The sequence below is a fragment of the Cynocephalus volans genome, chromosome 8 (genome assembly GCF_027409185.1).
Source record: "Cynocephalus volans isolate mCynVol1 chromosome 8, mCynVol1.pri, whole genome shotgun sequence".
Classification (NCBI taxonomy): Eukaryota; Metazoa; Chordata; class Mammalia; order Dermoptera; family Cynocephalidae; genus Cynocephalus; species Cynocephalus volans.
In genome coordinates, this window is record NC_084467.1 from 98311540 (window position 1) to 98329851 (window position 18312).

The following is an 18312-nucleotide window of genomic DNA, read 5'->3' on the forward strand; positions in this document are numbered from 1 at the left end:
ACAGCTGCAGAAGGTAGTGTGCCCAAAAGCCAGCCTAGGACCCCTTTCAGTTCCCCAATTGTCCCATTCCTAAGGTCCTTGGCAGCCTATCCTGCTCAGAGCCCTCCACCTGCTGTGACCAAGTTCAGAGGAAGCAGAGATCTGGTTACTTTGGGTTGGCTGTAAGTTCTGGTTTGGGTCAGATGGAAAATGGACCCTTTAATTCTGTGTAGGTTTCTCAGCCATGGTATGAGCCTCAGAAAATGTCCAGGGTCCTAGAACAGAAGGTCTACCAGGAATGAAGAATATGCATCCATCTGGAGTGTGTCCCTTAGGAATCTTGTATGTGATGTGCCAGGTGTGGAACCATGAGGAACCACAACCAAGGGCCACTGAATAATAGCAGGGAAGCTCTGTCAACAAAGCTCTCTTTCCAAAACAAAGCTCTGATAATCTCTCCCTTCCTCTGAAACCCATTATGGATCCTGTTGATTACAGAAGAAGGGCTGGACTTTGAGCAAGGCCCTGCCCATCTGATCCCAGCCTAAGGCCCAAATCTTATATTATGAGGGTACGTCAAAAAGTTCATGGAAAATTAGAATTAAAAGACAATATGAATCTTTCCATGGACTTTTTGAAGTACTCTCATATTTCTTCTGTGATCCCTTCCTCTTTCCTGCCACTCTCCGGCAGAAATAATTGTTACAGTTTTTATCTCACTTGTATTATCATTAATTTCATAAAACAACAGACATTTGCTAAGCACTTATTATTAGCAGGACACTTAAGATCTGAGGATTTAAAGGGAGAAACAGCAGTCTCTTTTCTCTAGAAGATCATTATATAGTTGGGAAGACAGACATGCAAAGGAGTAATATATAGTCATGTGTCACTTAATGATGAGGTAAGTTCTGAGAAATGCGTCGTTAGGTGATTTCGTTGTTGTGAGCAGATCATAGAGTGTACTGACATACACCTAGGTGGGATAGCCTACTGCCCACCTAGGCTGCATGGTACAGTCACCGGCATATACGCGGTACGTCACTGACAGAAACATCATTATACGGCACATGACTGTAGACACCCTGTGTAGTGCAGTATGAGAGGTACACAGTAGTGCTGCAGGAGGAGAAAAGGGGGAGTCCTTCCCTCTTCACAGGGGGCAGGTGGCAGGGTAGGAAGAGAAAAAGTGGAGAGATGTCAGGGATCAGGGAAGATTTTATTTACACAAACTGAAATTTCAATTAATACTTTATAAATAAGTGGATGGTGTTTGACCAATGACAATGCCATGAGAAATATTTAAATTGAAAGAAAAGTTTAAATCTTGTTTAACAGGTATAATTCATGTATAGGGTGAGGTCCCATGTGGCCACTTTCTGCCTGAGGTCACATTTAAAAAACTCATTACATCTGCCAAATTATAATTAAATAGGAATCTCAATATTTATTTGTATCACTTAAGGAACATTAAAAATGCTCAAATTTGTAAGCACTGGCAACATCTCTCAAAATTACCATTCTACATTCCCCTCCAGAGACGTTGTTTTGGAACATCTCCCCCAACAAATCCCAAATCTCCATCTTCACCTCCACTCTGTACAGTTTCTATCCCTTCTCACTTACCTGTTACCTTCGAACTCTCTATCTAAATTCTCTCCTCTTTCCTGCTACCTCTGTAGACCTGCTTCCTCTCCCTCTCAACCCAGCCCCCCAACTGCCTGTTAGAAAAATATAGGTATAGAGCAGGAAAGATCTTTATTAGTGTGGTAAGATAAGGGGGTGCTAGTGGAAGGCAGGGAACACTCACATATTCACAAGTCTTGTTTCCATTCCACAAGTGATAGACAAAGTGGAACAGACCTTAAGCTGTGGGGGATTACTTTCTAGAATCCAGGAGCAGATAGAATTTTCTAACTCTGGCTTTTCTAATACCACACATTTTTCAGTGAGCTGGTACCTGCTGATGAATTTCAGGTGACTCATGATAACTTGGATTTGGTTGTGTTTCAGTAATTGTATTGAGAACTTTGCAGAAATTATATATCTAACTCAAGATCTTTGCTCTAAACACTGGAGGTCAAAGGAACACTGACTGACAGGGCAGGAGATGAGGATGGAGGTAAATTGGGGCTGACCTGCAGCTCCCTTCCCTTTGACAAAAAGAATCTATTTCTTCTATAAGAGGAGCACAACACTAAAGAATGACCCAGTGCAGACATTACTCAATTCAATAAGATTAACTCCATTACATGTCAGTAGAGAGGACCGATGAAATGATAGAGGAAAATATACACCATCCCCCCCAACACACACACACACATGTGGATTGAGAATACTTTGCATCTTTTTTTCCAGGTACATCTTTCTACTTATACTGGAACTAATGTGACATCTCCATTATTAAGACAGTTTTGAGGGCCCAGAGCAATGGCAGATTTTAATTCCTTGGAGGCAGCTTTCTGCATTGGAAGAACACACTTCGTTGTTTGTTGCTGACTGACGGTAGAATATGAATTCAACTATTGGTCTTACTTCAAACAGAGAAAATGCTCAAAATCAAGATAATCTACTTGGGGCCGGCCCATGGCTTACTTGGGAGAGTGTGGTGCTGATAACACCAAGGCCACGGGTTTAGATCCCATATAGGGATGGCTGGTTGGCTCACTGGGTGAGCATGGTGCCGACAACACCAAGTCAAGGGTTAAGATCCCCTTACCGGTCATCTTTAAAAAAAAAGATACTCTACTTGACTAAAAATTCCTAGGGGCTAAAGCCATAGTTCATTTGTATTTTGTATGCCTGGTGGCATAGCAAACTTTGTTACCTAGCAATGTAATAAGAAATGTTTATTGCATTGAATCTGCATCTGATTTTAATACTAACTGTATGATCATCTCTTCATGTTTCAGGTCCTTCCAATGTAAAATGATTGGGGTTTTAAACTCAAATGTTTTCAGGTCCAGGCAGGTAAAGCCAATGTGTGAGGAGGCCTGAGAGAACCAGTAGAGTAATGAAGACTGTGAAAATGCCCAGTCACATTCAAATTCATTAAAACTGTGCTGCTCCTTTAAAAAAAAACAAATGTTTTCTCATCAGATTTGGCCTTCAGAGCACGTGTTTGAAATGCTCTCTAAGGTTTATTTTTTCCTCTTATATTGTCTGTAGTTAGCTATTGCTCTGGTTCACATTCTTTTCCAAGGATGGAGAGAAAAAAAAACTGTTGAGGGAGAGAGTGCTGGAGGGGAGATAAGTTCCACCCACGGCTCCCCGTGGATATACTCTGTGTCCTCAATAGCCACGCTGCGGTTCCATACTCACAGACCTCCTCCCTGTTTTCTCCTTGATCAAGTAACCGATCCCTTAAAATAGCTGTTGCTAAGTTTTGACTTAGAATAAAATACTAAAAGCAGAACACACCAATAAAAGACATTTTCTTGATTTATTAGTTACAGAAAGTAAAGACTCTAGTGGGGAGGAGTCAGGATCATTAAAAATGCTGCCTTCAGGCCATGGAAACACCAAGGCCATCCCAGAATCCTGCAGAGAGTAGTGGAGCAGCTGTCTCTGGCTCGTCTAGGCAGAGAAGGCAAAGCCCACCCTGTTGTTGGCCATGTCGTAGACAGAGTAGCACTCCTTGAGGAAGACATTTCCAGAGTCCACAGCAGTTGTCCACTGGGGCAGAGCAGGTAAGTGGCCTCAGTTCTGAGCCTTCAGTAGTCATTGCTCTGAAGACACAAAGGACGTGAAGACATAATCAGTTGCATCGTAGGGACCTTTCTCCACAGGAACTTCCCCACCCTATATCCCATAACACCCATGGGGGGCTCTGAATTCTTGTTCCGCTTCAGCCCAGCCCCTGGTGATTTCCCATAGCCACCCAGAGGTGAACCAGGACATGGGACAGCTGTTTGGGCCCACCTAACACAGTATCCAGGAAGTCTGGGAGTGAATATGTACATTGAAGACAGGCAGAGGGAGGCAGAGGGACTGGGACCCACTGATGATGAAGGTGATGGTGGGCGTGCTCTGTATATAGTTGCCATTGACCACAAACTGAGGGAAGGAAGAGGCAAGGCTGAGGAGCTGCTGGGGCTGGGAGCCTAGACAAAGGGCCACCCCCTCCCCTTTTTTCCAGTGAGTTGTCCCCTGTGAAACTTTCCCCTTGACACTCCGGCAGAGGCTTTTCAGAGTATGGACGGCACGGCCTGATTCCCAGGCACAACACTGACCAACCCCGCTTGCTTTCTTGAATCCTCTCCTTAAACACATCTCGGCTCTTGGATTTTGGTTGTATAAGGAATAAGGATCATTTTAGAACACAGTTTCTAACTTTAGAAAATGCAAATTACAGAAAAAAGGCTCAGGGCACACCTGTAGATCCATACTTTCATATATACTCATATCCAGATTAGTGTGCATGTATTCACATGCACACCACAGAGCACATGTGTGTGCACGTGCACACACACACGCAACCCGGAGAACCAAGATTTAGTCTAGGCACTGACTATTGCATGCAGGGAGAAGAAAACTACAGATGTGAGTACAAAGAGGGACAGCTATAGGGAAAGAAGGCTACTCAGAGTAAATCCCAAAGGTGTATTCCTAGGGAAGAAAGAAACCAAAGGGAATGGAGAAGTGTATCGCTCCCTGACTCTAATATTTCAGAGCAGTCAAATGATGGTGGCCAGACAAAGCTGGAATGTGTTTCTGGGACCTGCAATGGATTAGCAGCACCTCTTGACAACTCACAGTCAGACTGGATGGGGTTGGTATCACTCCCTGCCCTTACCCTTTCTTGCATTGAAGGTTCATGTCAGACAAGCCATGCTGGGTTCCTGCCCAATCTTTCCTGCTAGGGGTTCAGGTCCCCATCCAGCCCTTCCTCCTCTCTCTTGTGAACTCATTGCACTCAGGCTCCTGTGCTGGCCTGCCTGGATGTACAGAGAAGCCTTGGCCTCTGGTTACACACATCACCATTCTGGGCATGCTGGGGTCCTATTGCCTGCAGAAAGGAGCCCATGTACTACTGGGGAACAACCAGTAGGAAGGTCCCAGTATCCACAATGGCCTGGCAGCCCTGGGAGAACAAGCCAGTGGTCTGGTTACCAATGACGAATCTGAGGGGGAAACCAGAACAAAGAGAATTCAAGTGCCTCTGCCACAAACATGAGTGTGTCTATCCCTCATCCCCCCAACCCAGCAGCTCCAACCTTCTGCCTCTTCCAGGAAGCCAGGCCACTCCTATTACACATATGCCCCTGTAACACTTCCATGCATTTGTGATTATTGAAGTAACATCTCCGTTTTGGTCTGGTGTCCTCTCCAGCTGTGACTGAAAACTCTTGGAAGACAGAAGCTGGGTCTTGTCTTCTTTAATCTAGCTATATGGGGTCCAACACATAGTGCCAAACACAGTTAGGGCTTGTAATCAATAAATAGACACATTTTGAGCACCTACTATGCGTAAAGCACTCTAACCAGGATTATGGTGATACAAGGAGGGGGGAATTTGTATTACTCTTCTTAAAGAGCTTATTTTAGTAGAGATGAGACCACATAATATATTAAGCAATGACTAACACCATAAGGCAGTAGCTGATAGACTTATGTCATACATAAGTCTAACATGATTCAGCCCCTGATTCTTTGTCTAGCTTTTCCACTGCTTCATTCCACATATATTTCTTGGGTGCTGTCTATAAGGCAGGCATCGCGCAAAGCACTTGGGGATACTGTGATGAACAAGATAGACACCACAGTCTAGTGGAGGGACCAAACACTTAACAGAAGCACATACATGATGTTTGATTGCAGCCCAAATGAGTGCCATGAAAGAAATGCAATATGCCAGAGAAGAGGGGACGTGATCTAGTCTGGGGCGTAAGACAAAGAATTTTCCGAGGAAGTAACACTTAAAGAATGAGTAGAATTGGGCCATGTGAAAAGGACACTTCCATTCCAAGCACATGAAACTTCTCCCCAGACATGCCAAGCTCTAACCTCTCTCTCTACTCTTGCATACTGAGCTATTTCTCCAGTGCCTTACCCAGTGACTAGGACATATTAGCTGTGACAGGAGCACAGGTAAATACTACGGGATCAAAAGAGAGAGAGATCAGGCCGGCCCGTGGCTCACTCGGTAGAGTGCGGTGCTGATAACACCAAGGCCACGGGTTCGGATCCTGTATAGGGATGGCCGGTTTGCTCACTGGCTGAGCGTGGTGCTGACAACATCAAGCCAAGGGTTGAGATCCCCTTACCGGTCATCTTTTAAAAAAAAAAAAAAAAAAAAAAAAAGAGAGAGAGAGATCACTGTGTACTGGGCCCCCTGAGAGGACTTTTTGGAGATTACAGGAAAGGGTGCCTAAAATTCAAATAAGTGCACCAAATGGTCTGATCATAGGAAGAGAAGCAAGAAAGTCAGGGCAAGGTGCTCAGACTTGGTGAAGTCTCTGCTTCACATCAGGAAGTACTGAGAAAGCTGTGTTGATAGGAGGAGCTTAGCTTTTGTATGGTCTTGGGTACAGGCCAAACGAGTTTTTTCTTTAAATTGTATGTGATAGAGAATTCTTGAGGGCTTCTGCGTGTAGAAGTAACTGACTCATGGTCGTGAGCTTTGGGATCACATAAGCTTGTGCTCGGATTTTGCCCTTATGAAACGTGTGCCTTTAGATAAGTTAGTTGCTCAACCTCTGAGTCTTGATTTCTTTATGCATAGAATGAAATATATTGCTGACTTCTTTACAGTGTTGTTGTGGAGATTATATGCTATAATATACTAAAAGGACTTGGCATAGTCTCTGGCACATATTAAACATCAATGACAGCTATTACTTTTACTAATGATGGAAGTGGTAAAAATCATGCTGATCGGGATAATGAAGCTCCCAAAGAACAAAGGTATGATTCACAGCGCCCAGGAATGACCAGCCTGCCACTAGCCAAGCCCCAACAACAAGTCCAAAAAGTTCAGTCAAAAACTAGACACCAAAGTCTACTGAACTCCAGGACCATCACAGCCTGGGGGGTTGGTGATTCTTAAAGAAACCTGTGTGACATGGAGGAAGGGTGTCAGCCATGACAAGAACAGGAAATATTGTCACACTGGAGGAACACCCTATGAGCACCCATAATCCGTAGGAACTGTCCTCTGTACTTACTCCTGTATGGCAATCTGCCAGCACAGTTCCTGGGTGACAGGGGTCCAGATGATCTGACCAGAATAAAGTTAGGTGTCCACACCTCCCAGGATGAGTTCTCCATCATACTGACAGGTTGGCGGGCTGTGGAGAAATGTAGAAGAGTGTGAATTCTCACAACATAATGAGTCAGGCAGTTCTCTGTGTCCTCTCTCCTTCCCTCGCTCCCTCAGACACAGAGGTACAGCAGGATGAGGGGATGCTGTCCTCCGAGCTGCTCTTCAGACTCCACCTGGCTAAGGCATAGGCAGAAGAGGCTTCTGAGAGTAACACCCAAAGTATTAGAGACTATGCCCATCAAGGAGAAGATGGAATTGGAAACCAGGCACTGGAAAGCAAACTATGAATGTATCCCAGAGCAGCCCACCCTGGGAGGAAGTGAGAAGGAGAAGCAGCACCTCTGGGAGTACCTGGAACGAGGCTGACAGCCCTCCAGTGTGCTGTGACAGGACTGCACCCATTGCGGTCACCTTGGCAACTAGACAATACTAAAGGATTTAGGCCTCTTGTGGTCACCATCTTGGGCCTGACAGTCATAGAAGAAAGACATTTGTACTTCAGGTACCCTGAGGATCATCTATCTAGGAAGGAAGGGACCGGGTGGAACGATTGCTATAAAAGTTCAAGACCAGGTGAGGTGAGAAAAACACTGGGTCTGTAACCAAAATATTTGAGTTTGAGTCTTAGCGTCATGCCCACCAGTGGGTGACCTTCATCAACACTGACAACCATTTCCTCACTGGGGAATGGGGCTAATAACAGGATCTTTGAGATGTCATTTGAAGTAATTGCTGTGAGAACACTTTACAAAGCTAGATGTTATAATCATCAATTCATTACTTGTCTCTTTACCAGCAAATACTCACGTGGCTTGTTCTATAGCTCTACAGTTGTGCACATACAGCAGTCTCCAGATTTTCTAAATAAATGTTGAGAAACTGTTGCTCACTTTTTTTTTTTTGTTGGCAGCTTGCCAGTACAGGGATCTGACACCTCCACCTTCGTGTTATCAGCACCACACTCTCCCAGATTAGCAGATAAGCTAACTGGCCGACCCTCTTGCTCACTTTTAAGGAGAAAGTCATCATATAGCTTATGGCTAATAAAATTAAAAACTCTTAAAGTGTATTTAAAATAAAAATCTCCTCAAAATGTAATTACAAAGTTTCAGAAATACAGGGATTTTATAGAGCAATTTATACTCCCTATGTCAGAAAACTTTATTACCTGGACTGCATCTGATCTTGGGTTATCTAGAACCCCCATGGAGCCCCATTTTCTGAGCCCTTCCCAGGACAAGGGTTCTTACTGAGAGAAATAGAATATGAAGATGGGTTGAGTGAGCTGTCCCTGCTGCAATCCCCTGTGTGATTGTTGGGGGATCCTCATCTCTGTGCTTGGGTAGGCCATTCCCAGGATCCTTTCAAAATCTAAATAGTAAGTAGGGGTTGCTGGGCTCATTCTCACTCAGACCAAACTCCTGGTTATTGATGACAATGTTCTGAACCCAGGGCAAGCAGACAGTAGAGCTTAACAACTCAGGTGGACAAATCCTTCTCAGACTTAGGTGCCCAGGGCCTGGAATCTAGAATCTCCTTTGGGGAGAAGAAGTTGGCTTCTTTCATGCAGAGTTCAACCATGCAGGTGGGTGGGAGTGGAAGGCAAAAGGGCAACAGTATCACCCAACCATGTGTGTCTTGGAAAAAAGAATGTGGATGCTGGGGCAGTGAGAGGCAGTTGTTTTATGGAGTTATAGTTTCCACTTCCATGGACAGTGAAAGGACAGTGACTGGTTTTATACTGAGCAATCCACATGCAAGAATGAGTAGAGGAACTGTGGGTGTTTGACCTAAAGAAATAAGCAAATAGAGAAAGAACATGTCCTCAAATATCCAAAGTGCAATTGTGTGGAAGAGGAAGTAAATAGTTTATTCTGTGTGGTCCCAGAGGGCAGAGTTAGGAGAGCAAAGTCACAAGAAGACACAAAAACTTTAGCAAACATAAAGGCTTTCTCCAATCAGGACTGCTGCAGAAGCAATTCCTGTCTTGGGAAGAAGGTTGAATTAGATGGCCTTTGACATTCCTTCCACCTCTCAGTTTCTGGGAAAGTTGTACCTAATCAGTAATCAAAGATTTCTCTAATAGCTTAAGGCTCTAGAAAATGGGAGCCAAATCACAGACTCTCAAAGGCTAAGAGAACACTACTCACAGTCACAGTGTCATATCCCAGGACCACACTCAGGCTACCATTCCCATAGGACAGTATATAGGTTTGTCCACTATTTCTGAAGGTGGAAGACAGGTTGGGGTTGAACCTGTTGTGATAGGCTGTAAAAAGACAGAGTGGAATATTAGTGTTTCACAGCTTTCCAAAAGACCTGGAGGCAACTTATCCTCAATGGTTTGGGATCATCAGACCAAGGCTAGGATAGGGAGTCACTCTCAGATCCTTCGAACTGTAGACAAACTGTGTTAGCCCCAGAAAAGTCTGTCCCCTTAGATCATAAACATGGCTCACATTCCTTCCAACCCATCATTCCCCGAAGGACCTCAGAGATGCCAAGAATTCTGGGCCACAGTGGAGAGCTAGAAAAAGGAACAGTGTAGGAAGGAATAGAAACTTTAGTCTATTTCTTCTCTCTCCATAACAGTCAGCACTTCTGAAATGTGGTGCCGAAGTGCTTGACAGACTGAGCTCAAGATTTCTAGATGTGCCTGATGTAATTAGGATGAGATATGGATAAGCACAAAGAACTCTGGGCTTGGAATTATAGCTGCTGCTCTAGTCCTGACACTGCCCCTCCCTCAGCTCCCATCCACGGGGGGAGGGTGTTGGCGGCACACTCACAGCGGGCCTGGCGCTGCAGTAGATGGAGGGCACCCACAGGTTGGAGGAGCCTGTGTCAAAGAGGACCAGGAAATTTGGGGGTGGTGTCCCAATGTTGATCTCCCCAAAGTAGAAAGACTGCAGAAAAAAGGTTTGTCATCCTCATTAAACAACCAAGACTTGTCCTAAGGATGGGCAAGAAGCTGACCCACAGAAAGCCACATTTTCCCTAAATCATTTCCTTGGGAGAGTGAGAGACTTCTCCCACAAATTTTCTTTCCCATCTTTAGCCAGCTCCTCTTGAGATCCTTCTCTTTGTCCCTGATTACAAGCCTTTGACTAGCTCAGACTTAGTTTGGAAAGACGATATCCTCTTCCAAATGTGTTTTCTACTTTATAATTAATCAATACCTTCATAGCTTTCCTATGCTATGTCAAAATACCCAGAGTTGAAGAAACAATACCTTTTTTTCTCCTTTCCTCAGTGTCCATCCACCCTCCCCACATCACACACACACACACACGCAGGCACACTCTCCTCTCCCCTTCTCTTCCAGCGTTAGACACTTCTGCCACCATTTTCCTGCCTCCTGGTCAAACACTAGCAGAGGCTACTGGGAAGTCTGAGGTAAGAGGTAGTATGCAGAGCAAGAAAAGCATTTCACTGGGAGGTAGTTTAAGTGCTAAGTTAATTGGGCTAGTTCTGTCAGTTACCTATCTCTAGTTCTTTTATTTATAAAATATGGGAGTTGAAATAAATCCCTAAAGTGGCTTCCAGCTCTGATGCTCAATGTGTCATCTCACTAAGGACAGTCCATAGGACACCAGAATGTTGAGATGTCCTAGTCAGACATTGCAGGCTTGAGAACATTCAAACACTTGCTCTGGGGACCAGTGTGTTTTTCCAGTGAGGGAGAGAGACAGTGCCTGGAGCCACTGGGGACTGTCTGCCAGGCTCACATGCGTCTTTGTTTTCTTTCCCCTGAAGCTCATTGCCAGGACTTCCTTTGGAGCTCTTAACTGACTCGAGCATTTCCACTATGAATCTCTTAACCATAGGAATGGAGCTTTAGAGAGATGGGCCAGTAAAGAGAGGAAAGGAGGAAGGAAAGGGAATGAATATGCTACTAGATAATATCAACTCATAACTTGTTCTGATACTCTCCACAGGAAAGTGAGATTACAGCTAATGAGCGATATTAAATGAATATCTCAGAACAGTTGTTATACAAAGGTTATGGACCCTCCTCCCCAGCCTCCCACCTCAATCACATCCACATAGTTGGTGATGGGTTCATAAGCAACAGCATCACTGTTGAGATGATACTTGGCAGCTGTATCGACCTTTGGGTGGTTCTTTAGGAACGTCTCCAGCACACCGTGCTCCTCCATCACCAGGTGGATAATAGACTCGCTTTTTCTCAGAATGATTCTGCAGAGGATGGGGTAAACCAAAGGAATGAGCTTCACCTCGGCCCCGTTAAAGCAATCCCTTCAATGACCTGACCTGGAGTTTTCAAATCTCTTCAGTACTCTACTCAAAAAGAGCTTCTTATAGAAAATCCTCCAGATTTTAGCAAGTTCTAACCACTGCAGTCACTCCAGCATTCCCAGCATGGAAATACACTACATGGTATTTGCGTTTTTGTGTTTTGTCCTTAGATACTGTTTCCAGAGACTGTTTCTTCCCATCCCTCCTGTAAGCTTTGGGTAGGGATTGTGCATCCTTCCTTCTTAGCCAATGAAACACCTCACTCATCCTTACACAGACACACACACACACAGACACACACACACACCGCGTCCATTTCAAGTCTTGGCCTCCAGTGGGTGTTCAGTTCACAGTAGCAAAAGACAACCTGACTGGCTGTCCGGGAGGCCTGCAGAGGAAGGCCTTTGCTCTTCCCTAGCCCATCATGTTCCCTGGAGGCTGGAATTCACAATGAAGCAGAATCCCAGTACACACCTTTCCACACCCTCTGAGAGGTGTACCCAAATGAAGACCAAGACCAGGACCTTCGTGGTGCTGACTTTCAACTGCCTGCCAACACACAGGACACAGTGGCAGAGCCAAGGGTTGGGGCACCCAGAGGCAAATTAAGTCTCTCCCTCTTGAATACCCTGATCTCCATGCACTTTTGGTCTCTAGGTATGTGGCTTCCCTACTTTTGTACCAGCTGTTCCCCTACATGGATTCTGGGTTTTTTCCCCTCTAGCAAGCATCAAAGACTTTTATGTCCACTCTGTAGTCAATTTAAAAAGCAAATGATAGTTTTACTGATGGAATCTAAAGATTAGGAATAGATAACAAATGTAAGTGCACTGAGGACGAAGGATCCTCGTGCCTGTGTCTACTGAGAAATGAGTGCTGTCAGTTCCTGCCAGAACAATGGAACTATTTGCTCTTTGGCTCCAAAAGACTTGTGCTTTTTTGAGATTTATAGTCTACTCTCTGCTTCTTCCTTTCCTTCTCTCTTTTCCTCTGATCAATCCCATCTATAGCCTTTCATATATGATGCCCATAGGCCAGGACGCTCTTTGCTCTTCATTCTTTCATTTTTTAGTTCACAAATTAATCAGCTTTTTATGGATGACTACTCTGTGCTCACCTCTGTACTAAGCTCTGAGAGTACAAAGATAATTAAGAAATGATCCTTGTATGCAAATGCTTGCATCTTGCTGGGATAATTGATACATAATTAAATTATGAGATGATGTGATCATTCTGATTCTCAAATGTTTGTTGAATGAATGAGAGGAATAACAGTATTCATAAAGTATATACAGAGAGAGGGAGTGGTCGCTTCTGGTGAGATGGAAAAAGCTTCACAGAGGAGGTGACATTTAAGTAAGGATCTTTCAGGATGCTAGATGAGGAAGTAAGGGAGATAGAAAAGCCATTGGAAGCAGGAGAAACGCTTGCACAATGGCACAAAGGGGTGAGGCTGTGTGATGAGTTCACAGAACATTGTGACCAATGTACCCAGAAGAGCAACTCTCAACATTGTTCCTTGCTAGCCCAAGACACGTCTAAAAGACCTGCCCTGGGTGTGCCCAATTCCCATCATGCTAATTGTCACTCTGAAAATTAATTTCCTACTCAAGAAACTGTTTGAAATGGAAAAGACTGTAATGCTACAACAGAAATACTCTTGAGGCTATACTACTACATTAAAGCAGCACATACTCAGCACCTTCAGAATTTTGACAATTATTCTATCAAATTATTTATGACATGACTCATGACTGACTACAACACACCAGCACACCATGAATAGAACTACTGGACTACTACACTAGTAGTGCTATAACTATTGGATTACTGTAGTAATAGTACATGGATAGCGCTACAGATAGTTCTAGGTATCCATATGAGCATGACTTACATGCTCAGAATCTTGTAAGGTGAACCCTATACGTTCATGCGAGGGCTGTGAGGCTTCCGCTTTGGTAAAAACGTGATGAGGCTGGCGGGGCCCCTGGAAACATAGACCTTGGTGCAGCATTTCACATTTTCTCAGCCTCCCACATAAAGATGCCCAAATATTCTGTGGCTGGGGTGGGAACACTGTGGTGCATCTCATTTCCGCAATACAACATGGAACTGCAGGAACACTGATTATAGTCAGGTCCTGTGGAAGGGCAGGGCAGAGCAGGAAAACTAAATAATTCAGGAGGTAAAGGAAAGATGTCAATTGAGTTGTGGAATCCTGGAATCGATGTAGTCTAAAATTGAATACGTAGCAATGGACCTGATTAGGCTTCTCCCCGTTTTGAGAAAGACAATGTCTACATTCTGCACCTGTCTTCCCTGGGACCATATGTGAGGCTCCATGCTGATCTTCTCTGTATCATCAGTTGCTTAGGACTTTGTCTCTACCTCCTTCCCTTCTCAGTTAAAAAGTGTCTGGCTTCATCATTCCATTCCCAGCTAATATGAAAAGCAAAACTGCAGGCATAGTGGGAGCTCTTTAATAAATTTGATCAGGCAAAATATGTGTATTTTAGCAGGAGAGTTTGAAGTCCTATTGCTCTCTCTTATCTATATAGTTGGCTCTGTTGCTTGCTAGTCTATTGATGAAAAGTTACCAAATGCAAAAGCTGGAAGTAGAAATGCAAATGTAATGGCTCATTCCATACATATTTTTTGTGCACCTATTACACGGAAGCCACTGCCAAGTCCGTAAGTTATGAGTACATACATTACTTCAGTTTATGCCAAGGGAACAGACTCAGAGAGTTATGAACTATTATGATTCTTCAAAGGACAATAAGAGAGCCTAGAGTGTTAAAAGATTGACAGAGGACAGAGGCACAGATGTGGAATGGGGGACATCTTAAAAAAAGCTAAAAAGGTGATGGTTTCACTGTTTTGACATGGATGGGAAAGGGGGCAGGGCGCAGGTTCAAACAGACATGACCAATGAACAGGCACAGATGTCTTCCTAGGAAAGATCCATGGAGAAGATGTTTAGAGCTATTGTCACTTTCTTTTTTTTTTTTTAAATCCAAATTTATTTATTTATTTATTTATTTATTTATTTATTTATTTTTAAATGTATATATTTTTATTTTTTTTATTATTTTTTTTTTAATTTTTATTTTGTCGATATACATTGTGGCTGATTATTGCTCCCCGTCACCAAAACCTCCCTCCCTTCTCCCTCCCCCCTCCCCCCCAACAATGTCCTTTCTATTTGCTTGTCGTATCAACTTCAAATAATTGTGGTTGTTATAGCTTCTTCCCCCCCCCCCGGTTTTGTGTGTGTGTGTGTGTGTGTGTGTGTGAATTTATATATTAATTTTTAGCTCCCACCAATAAGTGAGAACATGTGGTATTTCTCTTTCTGTGCCTGACTTGTTTCACTTAATATAATTCTCTCAAGGTCCATCCATGTTGTTGCAAATGGCAGTATTTCATTCGTTTTTATAGCTGAGTAGTATTCCATTGTGTAGATGTACCACATTTTCCGTATCCACTCATCTGATGATGGGCATTTGGGCTGGTTCCAACTCTTGGCTATTGTAAAGAGTGCTGCGATGAACATTGGGGAACAGGTATACCTTCGACTTGATGATTTCCATTCCTCTGGGTATATTCCCAACAGTGGGATGGCTGGGTCGTATGGTAGATCTATTTGCAATTGTTTAAGGAACCTCCATACCATTTTCCATAGAGGCTGCACCATTTTGCAGTCCCACCAACAATGTATGAGAGTTCCTTTTTCTCCGCAGCCTCGCCAGCATTTATCGTTCATAGTCTTTTGGATTTTAGCCATCCTAACTGGGGTTAGATGGTATCTCAATGTGGTTTTGATTTGCATTTCCCGGATGCTGAGTGATGTTGAGCATTTTTTCATATGTCTGTTGGCCATTTGGATATCTTCCTTAGAGAAATGCCTACTTAGCTCTTTTGCCCGAAACAATAAAACTTCTTAAAGAAAACATAGGAGAAACACTTCAGGAAATAGGACTGGGCACAGACTTCATGAATACGACCCCAAAAGCACGGGCAACCAAAGGAAAAATAAACAAATGGGATTATATCAAACTAAAAAGCTTCTGCACAGCAAAAGAAACAATTAAAAGAGTTAAAAGACAACCAACAGAGTGGGAGAAAATATTTGCAAAATATATATCTGACAAAGGATTAATATCCAGAATATATAAGGAACTCAAACAACTTTACAAGAAGAAAACAAGCAACCCAATTAAAAAATGGGCAAAAGAGCTAAGTAGGCATTTCTCTAAGGAAGATATACAAATGGCCAACAGACATAGAGCTATTGTCACTTTCTGACTTGAGTTTTGAAGAGTTGGATAAAAGGTTCCTTTCAACCTTTCGAAACCCTGTTTTTGTAAGATAGTAATATTGCCACCAGGTGGCAGCAGCATGCAGGGTTCTCCAGAGAGACAAAATCGGTAGGATAGATAATCCATAGACAGAGATAAAGATAGAGACATATGAGAGAGGATTTATTAGGGGAATTGGCTCACACAATTGTGGAGGCTGAGAAGTCCTAGGACAATCCATCTGCAAGCTGGAGACCCCGAGATGTCAGGAGTGTGGCTCAGTCCAAGTTCAAAGGCCTCAGAACCAGAAAGCTGATGGTATAACTTTCAGGCCTAAGAATCTGAGCGGCAACTGATGTCAGTCTTGCAATCCAAAGGCTAGGGAGCCTGGAGTTCTGATGTCCAAGGGCAGAAGATGAAGAGTCTGTACTCTTGCAAGATGCAGGACAGAGAGGAAATTGCCTTTTCCCTGCATTTTTCGTTCTATCCAGGCCCCAGCCCATTGGATGGTGCCCACCCACATTTGGGGCAGATCTTCTCCACTCAATTCGCCAACTCACACACCAATCTCCTTGTGAAACACCCTCACAGAAACACCCAGAAATAATGTTTTACCAGTTCTCTAGATATTCCTTAATGCAGCCAAGTCGACACCAAACATTAACCATCACACCAACCTTGGGACACATCCACAGCGGCACAGAACCAATCCATGTTTTCATCCTGGTGAATATGTGGGCAATGGGTGGGCGGTCCCAGATTTCTATTGTCATTTCTCTCATATTAACTTTGAACTCTGCAAAAGCCCAAGTACAACAAGATATTTGGAGAACATGACAAAATAACAGCATTCCTATACTATGTACACATTCACATGTTGTATTAGTATGTTTGTGTTGCTATAACAGAATACCTGAGACTGGGTAATTTATAAAGAACAAAGGTTTATTTGGCTCATGATTCTGGAACAGCTGCATCCGGCATGGGCTTCAAGCTGCTTCTACTCATGGCAGAAAATGGCAGGGAGCCCACGGGTACAAGCAGATCACATGGCGAGAGAAAATAAGAGAGAGAGAGGGGAGATGCCAGGGTCTTTTAAACAACCAGCTCTTGCAGGAACTAATAGAGCAAGAACTCACTCACTACCTCCTACCCCCAGGCAGAGCGTTAATCCATTCATGAGGCATCTGCCCCCATGACTCAAAAAGTTCCCAACACTGCCACATTGGGGATCTGATTTCCACATGAGTTTTGGGGGGACAACACATCCAAACTCTATCACATGTATACAAGGGTAATTCAAAAAAAGCTTATGGAAAGATTCATATTATATTTTAATTCTATTTTCCATAAACTTTTTGAAGTACCCTCATATATATGTAAATACAAACATAAAGAGATACCTTTTCCAAACACTACTTTAAATGTTGTCCTAGCATTTTCTGCTCTAAGTGGTACTGAGAGTCCAATTCTTTCCTTTATTCTTTATACAAGCTCTTTAAAAGTCCTCCTATGGGACCCATAGGTTTGTAGTGTAACAGTAGTCTATTGCATTAGGGTCCTGGCACAGAGTGAAGGGTGAGGAGCAAGGAGAAGGAGACATCTCTTTAGTTTCACCTAAGATACAAGATCTCTACCCTTCATCTCTGGGACTTTTGAATGTCCTGAGGAAAGCTGGACAGGAATTGAGCCAAATCCTGAGGCTCAAGCAAAAATCACTCCTACTAAAAGGTCAATAGGCAATGTGCTATCTACTGCTGATGTGTGGTTCTCATTGCCAATGGAAGGATAACCGGTATAGTTTCTCGGCTCTAACAATAAACATGGCATTTACGAATAAAAGAAGTCTGAAAAGGTTGACTAAGCTCCTATATAGCTTCATGGCACTGATGTAAGGTGATGGTGATAAGCAGAGATGTGGTGGTATGGAAATGTGGGAGAAGAAAAGAGTAACACTTATTACATTCCTTTTGGACTCTCATTCCACTTCTGATACTCAATACCCCAGGATACAACCTCTCCTCTACCTACCTACCTACCTACCTACACACACACACACACACACACACACACACACACACACACACACACACACACACACACACACACACACACACACACACACACACACACACACACACACACACACCCCAGTCCCTCACAGCCTTCTCTTATAAGGTCTTCCCTTCATCATTTCCCTCAGATAGGGATCAGCCCACTCGCCTTTCTTCTCTCTCTTTATGAGTGCCACCACTATGGAGGAAGGCATTTGACAGCTATAAAGGGGGCAGCATTGCCTTGGAGAAGGCAGCCCAAAATTCTCAGCCAATGTTCCTCAGGGATAGGTAACTCCTATATTTTTTTATGAGAAGTTACAACATAACTAGCACTCTAGAAGCTCCCTCATGCTCCCTTCTAGACAAATATCCCAAGGGTAACTACTATCTTGACTTATTAGTTTTGCCTAGTTTGTACTTTAAAAAGATGGTATCATGCCTGTACTCTTGC

At 43.5% G+C, this 18312-nt stretch overlaps 1 pseudogene; it reads right to left on the reverse strand.

Annotated features, from left to right (window-relative positions):
• Window positions 1–3555: 3555 nt before the first annotated feature.
• Window positions 3556–12143, reverse strand: LOC134384231 (pepsin B-like; annotated as a pseudogene).
• Window positions 12144–18312: the final 6169 nt, after the last annotated feature.